Genomic DNA, 9,025 nt, shown 5'->3' on the forward strand with positions numbered 1-9,025 from the left:
TAAAATAGTCTAATATTTTTTCCACAAACGTAGCTATTACCCCGAGAACTAAAACTTTTGAAATAGGAAAAGAGAATTTAATCACATTCTTTACCATTTGCAATCATAAAATAGTCTAATATCTTCATTTTTTCCACAGACGTAGCTATTACCCTCGAAAACTAAAACTTTTGAAATAGGAAAAGAGCCTTTAATCACATTCTTTACCATGTTCAATCATAAAATAGTATAATATCTTCATTTTTTCCACAGACGTAGTAGCTATTACCCCGAAAACTAAAACTTTTGAAATAGGAAAAGAGCATTTAATCACATTCTTTACCATTTGCAATCATAAAATAGTCTAATATCTTCATTTTTTCTACAGACGTAGCTATTACACCCGAAAACTAAAACTTTTGAAATAGGAAAAGAGCCTTTAATCACATTCTTTACCATGTGCAATCTGAAAATAGTATAATATCTTTATTTTTTCCACAGACATAGCTATTATCCTCGAAAACTAAAACTTTTGAAATAGGAAAAGAGCATTTAATCACATTCTTTACCATTTGCAATCATAAAATAGTCTAATATCTTCATTTTTTCCACGGACGTAGCTATTACCCTCGAAAACTAAAACTTTTGAAACAGGAAAAGAGCCTTTAATCACATTCTTTACCATTTGAAATCATAAAATAGTCTAATATCTTCATTTTTTCCACAGACGTAGCTATTACCCCCGAAAACTAAAACTTTTGAAATAGGAAAAGAGCCTTTAATCACATTCTTTACCATTTGCAATCATAAAATAGTCTAATATCTTCATTTTTTCCACAGACGTAGCTATTACCCTCGAAAACTAAAACTTTTGAAATAGGAAAAGAGCCTTTAATCACATTCTTTACCATTTGCAGTCATAAAATAGTCTAATATCTTCATTTTTTCCACGGACGTAGCTATTACCCCCTAAAACTAAAACTTTTGAAATAGGAAAAGAGCCTTTAATCACATTCTTTACCATGTGCATTCATAAAATAGTCTAATATCTTCATTTTTTCCACAGACGTAGCTATTACCCCCAAAAACTAAAACTTTTGAAATAGGAAATGAGCCTTTAATCACATTCTTTACCATGTGCAATCATAAAATAGTATAATATCTTCATTTTTTCCACAGACATAGCTATTACCCCCGAAAACTAAAACTTTTGAAATAGGAAATGAGCCTTTAATCACATTCTTTACCATGTGCAATCATAAAATAGTATAATATCTTCATTTTTTCCACAGACATAGCTATTACCCTCGAAAACTAAAACTTTTGAAATAGGAAAAGAGCCTTTAATCACATTCTTTACCATTTGCAATCATAAAATAATCTAATATCTTCATTTTTTCCACAGACGTAGCTATTACCCCCGAAAAACTAAAACTTTTGAAATAGGAAAAGAGCCTTTAATCACATTCTTTACCATGTGCAATCATAAAATAGTCTAATATCTTCATTTTTCCACAGACGTAGCTATTACCCCCGAAAACTAAAACTTTTGTTATAGGAAAAGAGACTTTAATCACATTCTTTACCATTTGCAATCATAATATAGTCTAATATCTTCATTTTTTCCACAGACGTAGCTATTACCCCCGAAAACTAAAACTTTTGAAATAGGAAAAGAGCCTTTAATCACATTCTTTACCATATGCAATCATAAAATAGTCTATTATCGTCATTTTTTCCACAGACATAGCTATTACCCTCGAAATTAAAACTTTTGAAATAAGAAAAGAGCCTTTAATCATATTCTTTACCATGTGCAATCATAAAATAGTATAATATCTTCATTTTTTCCACAGACATAGCTATTATCCTCGAAAACTAAAACTTTTGAAATAGGAAAAGAACCTTTAGTCACATTCTTTACCATTTGCAATCATAAAATAGTCTAATATCTTTAATTTTTTCGACAGATATAGCTATTACCCTCGAAAACTAAAACTTTTGAAATAGGAAAAGAGCCTTTAATCACATTCTTTACCATTTGCAGTCATAAAATAGTCTAATATCTTCATTTTTTCCACGGACGTAGCTATTACCCCCGAAAACTAAAACTTTTGAAATAGAAAAAGAGCCTTTAATCACATTCTTTACCATGTGCATTCATAAAATAGTCTAATATCTTCATTTTTTCCACAGACGTAGCTATTACCCCCGGAAACTAAAACTTTTGAAATAGGAAATGAGCCTTTAATCACATTCTTTACCATGTGCAATCATAAAATAGTATAATATCTTCATTTTTTCCACAGACATAGCTATTACCCCCAAAAACTAAAACTTTTGAAATAGGAAATGAGCCTTTAATCACATTCTTTACCATGTGCAATCATAAAATAGTATAATATCTTCATTTTTTCCACAGACATAGCTATTACCCTCGAAAACTAAAACTTTTGAAATAGGAAAAGAGCCTTTAATCACATTCTTTACCATTTGCAATCATAAAATAATCTAATATCTTCATTTTTTCCACAGACGTAGCTATTACCCCCGAAAAACTAAAACTTTTGAAATAGGAAAAGAGCCTTTAATCACATTCTTTACCATGTGCAATCATAAAATAGTCTAATATCTTCATTTTTTCCACAGACGTAGCTATTATCCTCGAAAACTAAAACTTTTGAAATAGGAAAAGAGCCTTTAGTCACATTCTTTACCATGTGCAATCATAAAATAGTCTAATATCTTCATTTTTTCCACAGACGTAGCTATTACCCCCGAAAAACTAAAACTTTTGAAATAGGAAAAGAGCCTTTAATCACATTCTTTACCATGTGCAATCATAAAATAGTCTAATATCTTCATTTTTTCCACAGACGTAGCTATTACCCCCGAAAAACTAAAACTTTTGAAATAGGAAAAGAGCCTTTAATCACATTCTTTACCATGTGCAATCATAAAATAGTCTAATATCTTCATTTTTTCCACAGACGTAGCTATTACCCCGAAAACTAAAACTTTTGAAATAGGAAAAGAGCATTTAATCACATTCTTTACCATTTGCAATCATAAAATAGTCTAATATCTTCATTTTCTCCACAGACGTAGCTATTACCCCCGAAAACTAAAACTTTTGAAATAGGAAATGAGCCTTTAATCACATTCTTTACCATGTGCAATCATAAAATAGTATAATATCTTCATTTTTTCCACAGACATAGCTATTACCCCCGAAAACTAAAACTTTTGAAATAGGAAATGAGCCTTTAATCACATTCTTTACCATGTGCAATCATAAAATAGTCTAATATCTTCATTTTTTCCACAGACATAGCTATTACCCCCGAAAACTAAAACTTTTGTTATAGGAAAAGAGCCTTTAATCGCATTCTTTACCATTTGCAATCATAAAATAGTCTAATATCTTCATTTTTTCCACAGACGTAGCTATTACCCCCGAAAACTAAAACTTTTGAAATAGGAAAAGAGCCTTTAATCACATTCTTTACCATATGCAATAATAAAATAGTCTATTATCTTCATTTTTTCCACAGACATAGCTATTACCCTCGAAAACTAAAACTTTTGAAATAAGAAAAGAGCCTTTAATCATATTCTTTACCATGTGCAATCATAAAATAGTATAATATCTTCATTTTTTCCACAGACGTAGCTATTATCCTCGAAAACTAAAACTTTTGAAATAGGAAAAGAGCCTTTAGTCACATTCTTTACCATGTGCAATCATAAAATAGTCTAATATCTTCATTTTTTCCACAGACGTAGCTATTACCCCGAAAACTAAAACTTTTGAAATAGGAAAAGAGCATTTAATCACAATCTTTACCATTTGCAATCATAAAATAGTCTAATATCTTCATTTTTTCCACAGACGTAGCTATTACCCTCGAAAACTAAAACTTTTGAAATAGGAAAAGAGCCTTTAATCACATTCTTTACCATTTGCAATCATAAAATAGTCTAATATCTTCATTTTTTCCACGGATGTAGCTATTACCCTCGAAAACTAAAACTTTTGAAACAGAAAAAGAGCCTTTAATCACATTCTTTACCATGTGCAATCATAAAATAGTCTAATATCTTCATTTTTTCCACAGACGTAGCTATTACCCCCGAAAACTAAAACTTTTGAAATAGGAAAAGAGCCTTTAATCACATTCTTTACCATTTGCAATCATAAAATAGTCTAATATCTTCATTTTTTCCATAGACGTAGCTATTACCCCCGAAAAGTAAAACTTTTGAAATAGGAAAAGAGCCTTTAATCACATTCTTTACCATTTGCAATCATAAAATAGTATAATATCTTCATTTTTTCCACGGACGTAGCTATTACCCCCGAAAACTAAAACTTTTGAAATAGGAAAAGAGCCTTTAATCACATTCTTTACCATATGCAATCATAAAATAGTCTAATATCTTAATTTTTTTCGACAGATATAGCTATTACCCTCGAAAACTAAAACTTTTGAAATAGGAAAAGAGCCTTTAATCACATTCTTTACCATTTGCAGTCATAAAATAGTCTAATATCTTCATTTTTTCCACGGACGTAGCTATTACCCCCGAAAACTAAAACTTTTGAAATAGGAAAAAGAGCCTTTAATCACATTCTTTACCATGTGCATTCATAAAATAGTCTAATATCTTCATTTTTTCCACAGACGTAGCTATTACCCCCGGAAACTAAAACTTTTGAAATAGGAAATGAGCCTTTAATCACATTCTTTACCATGTGCAATCATAAAATAGTATAATATCTTCATTTTTCCACAGACATAGCTATTACCCCCGAAAACTAAAACTTTTGAAATAGGAAATGAGCCTTTAACCACAATCTTTACCATGTGCAATCATAAAATAGTATAATATCTTCATTTTTTCCACAGACATAGCTATTACCCTCGAAAACTAAAACTTTTGAAATAGGAAAACAGCCTTTAATCACATTCTTTACCATTTGCAATCATAAAATAATCTAATATGTTCATTTTTTCCACAGACATAGCTATTACCCCCGAAAAACTAAAACTTTTGAAATAGGAAAAGAGCCTTTAATCACATTCTTTACCATGTGCAATCATAAAATAGTCTAATATCTTCATTTTTTCCACAGACGTAGCTATTATCCTCGAAAACTAAAACTTTTGAAATAGGAAAAGAGCCTTTAGTCACATTCTTTACCATGTGCAATCATAAAATAGTCTAATATCTTCATTTTTTCCACAGACGTAGCTATTACCCAAAAAACTAAACTTTTGAAATAGGAAAAGAGCATTTAATCACATTCTTTACCATTTGCAATCATAAAATAGTCTAATATCTTCATTTTCTCGACAGACGTAGCTATTACCCCCGAAAACTAAAACTTTTGAAATAGGAAATGAGCCTTTAATCACATTCTTTACCATGTGCAATCATAAAATAGTATAATATCTTCATTTTTTCCACAGACATAGCTATTACCCCGAAAACTAAAACTTTTGAAATAGGAAATGAGTCTTTAATCACATTCTTTACCATGTGCAATCATAAAATAGTCTAATATCTTCATTTTTTCCACAGACATAGCTATTACCCCCGAAAACTAAAACTTTTGTTATAGGAAAAGAGCCTTTAATCACATTCTTTACCATTTGCAATCATAAAACAGTCTAATATCTTCATTTTTTCCACAGACGTAGCTATTACCCTCGAAAACTAAAACTTTTGAAATAGGAAAAGAGCCTTTAATCACATTCTTTACCATTTGCAATCCTAAAATAGTCTAATATCTTCATTTTTTCCACGGACGTAGCTATTACCCTCGAAAACTAAAACTCTTGAAACAGAAAAAGAGCCTTTAATCACATTCTTTACCATGTGCAATCATAAAATAGTCTAATATCTTCATTTTTTCCACAGATGTAGCTATTACCCCCGAAAACTAAAACTTTTGAAATAGGAAAAGAGCCTTTAATCACATTCTTTACCATTTGCAATCATAAAATAGTCTAATATCTTCATTTTTTCCACAGACGTAGCTATTACCCTCGAAAACTAAAACTTTTGAAATAGGAAATGAGCCTTTAATCACATTCTTTACAATGTGCAATCATAAAATAGTATAATATCTTCATTTGTTCCACAGACATAGCTATTACCCCCGAAAACTAAAACTTTTGAAATAGGAAATGAGCCTTTAATCACATTCTTTACCATTTGCAATCATAAAATAGTGTAATATCTTCATTTTTTCCACAGACATAGCTATTATTCCCGAAAACTAAAACTTTTGAAATAGGAAATGAGCCTTTAATCACATTTTTTACCATGTGCAATCATAAAATAGTATAATATCTTCATTTTTTCCACACACATAGCTATTACCCTCGAAAACTAAATCCTTTGAAATAGGAAAAGAACCTTTAATCACATTCTTTACCATGTGCAATCATAAAATAGTATAATATCTTCATTTTTTCCACAGACATAGCTATTACCCCAAAAAACTAAAACTTTTGAAATAGGAAATGAGCCTTTAATCACATTCTTTACAATGTGCAATCATAAAATAGTATAATATCTTCATTTTTTCCACAGACATAGCTATTACCCTCGAAAGCTAAAACTTTTGAAATAGGAAATGAGCCTTTAATCACATTCTTTACAATGTGCAATCATAAAATAGTATAATATCTTCATTTGTTCCACAGACATAGCTATTACCCCCGAAAACTAAAACTTTTGAAATAGGAAATGAGCCTTTAATCACATTCTTTACCATGTGCATTCATAAAATAGTCTAATATCTTCTTTTTTTCACAGAAATAGCTATTACCCCCGAAAACTAAAACTTTTGTTATAGGAAAAGAGCCTTTAATCACATTCTTTACCATTTGCAATCATAAAACAGTCTAATATCTTCATTTTTTCCACAGACGTAGCTATTACCCCCCGAAAACTAAAACTTTTGAAATAGGAAAAGAGCCTTTAATCACATTCTTTACCATATGCAATAATAAAATAGTCTATTATCTTCATTTTTTCCACAGACATAGCTATTACCCTCGAAAACTAAAACTTTTGAAATAGGAAAAGAGCCTTTAATCACATTCTTTACCATGTGTAATCATAAAATAGTCTAATATCTTCATTTTTTCCACAGACGTAGCTATTACCCCGAAAACTAAAACTTTTGAAATAGGAAAAGAGCATTTAATCACATTCTTTACCATTTGCAATCATAAAATAGTCTAATATCTTCATTTTTTCCACAGACGTAGCTATTACCCTCGAAAACTAAAACTTTTGAAATAGGAAAAGAGCCTTTAATCACATTCTTTACCATTTGCAATCCTAAATAGTCTAATATCTTCATTTTTTCCACGGACGTAGCTATTACCCTCGAAAACTAAAACTTTTGAAATAGGAAATGAGCCTTTAATCACATTCTTTACAATGTGCAATCATAAAATAGTATAATATCTTCATTTTTTCCACAGACATAGCTATTACCCTCGAAAACTAAAACTTTTGAAATAGGAAATGAGCCTTTAATCACATTCTTTACAATGTGCAATCATAAAATAGTATAATATCTTCATTTGTTCCACAGACATAGCTATTACCCCCGAAAACTAAAACTTTTGAAATAGGAAATGAGCCTTTAATCACATTCTTTACCATGTGCATTCATAAAATAGTCTAATATCTTCTTTTTTTCACAGAAATAGCTATTACCCCCGAAAACTAAAACTTTTGTTATAGGAAAAGAGCCTTTAATCACATTCTTTACCATTTGCAATCATAAAACAGTCTAATATCTTCATTTTTTCCACAGACGTAGCTATTACCCCCGAAAACTAAAACTTTTGAAATAGGAAAAGAGCCTTTAATCACATTCTTTACCATATGCAATAATAAAATAGTCTATTATCTTCATTTTTTCCACAGACATAGCTATTACCCTCGAAAACTAAAACTTTTGAAATAGGAAAAGAGCCTTTAGTCACATTCTTTACCATGTGCAATCATAAAATAGTCTAATATCTTCATTTTTTCCACAGACGTAGCTATTACCCCCGAAAACTAAAACTTTTGAAATAGGATAAGAGCATTTAATCACATTCTTTACCATTTGCAATCATAAAATAGTCTAATATCTTCATTTTTTTCCACAGACGTAGCTATTACCCTCGAAAACTAAAACTTTTGAAATAGGAAAAGAGCCTTTAATCACATTCTTTACCATTTGCAATCCTAAAATAGTCTAATATCTTCATTTTTTCCACGGACGTAGCTATTACCCTCGAAAACTAAAACTTTTGAAACAGAAAAAGAGCCTTTAATCACATTCTTTACCATGTGCAATCATAAAATAGTCTAATATCTTCATTTCTTCCACAGACGTAGCTATTACCCCCGAAAACTAAAACTTTTGAAATAGGAAAAGAGCCTTTAATCACATTCTTTACCATTTGCAATCATAAAATAGTCTAATATCTTCATTTTTATCACAGACGTAGCTATTACCCTCGAAAACTAAAACTTTTGAAATAGGAAATGAGCCTTTAATCACATTCTTTACAATGTGCAATCATAAAATAGTATAATATCTTCATTTGTTCCACAGACATAGCTATTACCCCCGAAAACTAAAACTTTTGAAATAGGAAATGAGCCTTTAATCACATTCTTTACCATTTGCAATCATAAAATAGTATAATATCTTCATTTTTTCCACAGACATAGCTATTATTCCCGAAAACTAAAACTTTTGAAATAGGAAATGAGCCTTTAATCACATTTTTTACCATGTGCAATCATAAAATAGTATAATATCTTCATTTTTTCCACAGACATAGCTATTACCCTCGAAAACTAAATCCTTTGAAATAGGAAAAGAACCTTTAATCACATTCTTTACCATTTGCGATCACAAAATAGTCTAATATCTTCATTTTTTCCACAGACATAGCTATTACCCCCAAAAACTAAAGCTTTTGAAATAGGAAATGAGCCTTTAATCACATTCTTTACAATG

The sequence above is a fragment of the Artemia franciscana genome, unplaced genomic scaffold (genome assembly GCF_032884065.1).
Source record: "Artemia franciscana unplaced genomic scaffold, ASM3288406v1 Scaffold_592, whole genome shotgun sequence".
Taxonomy (NCBI): Eukaryota; Metazoa; Arthropoda; class Branchiopoda; order Anostraca; family Artemiidae; genus Artemia; species Artemia franciscana.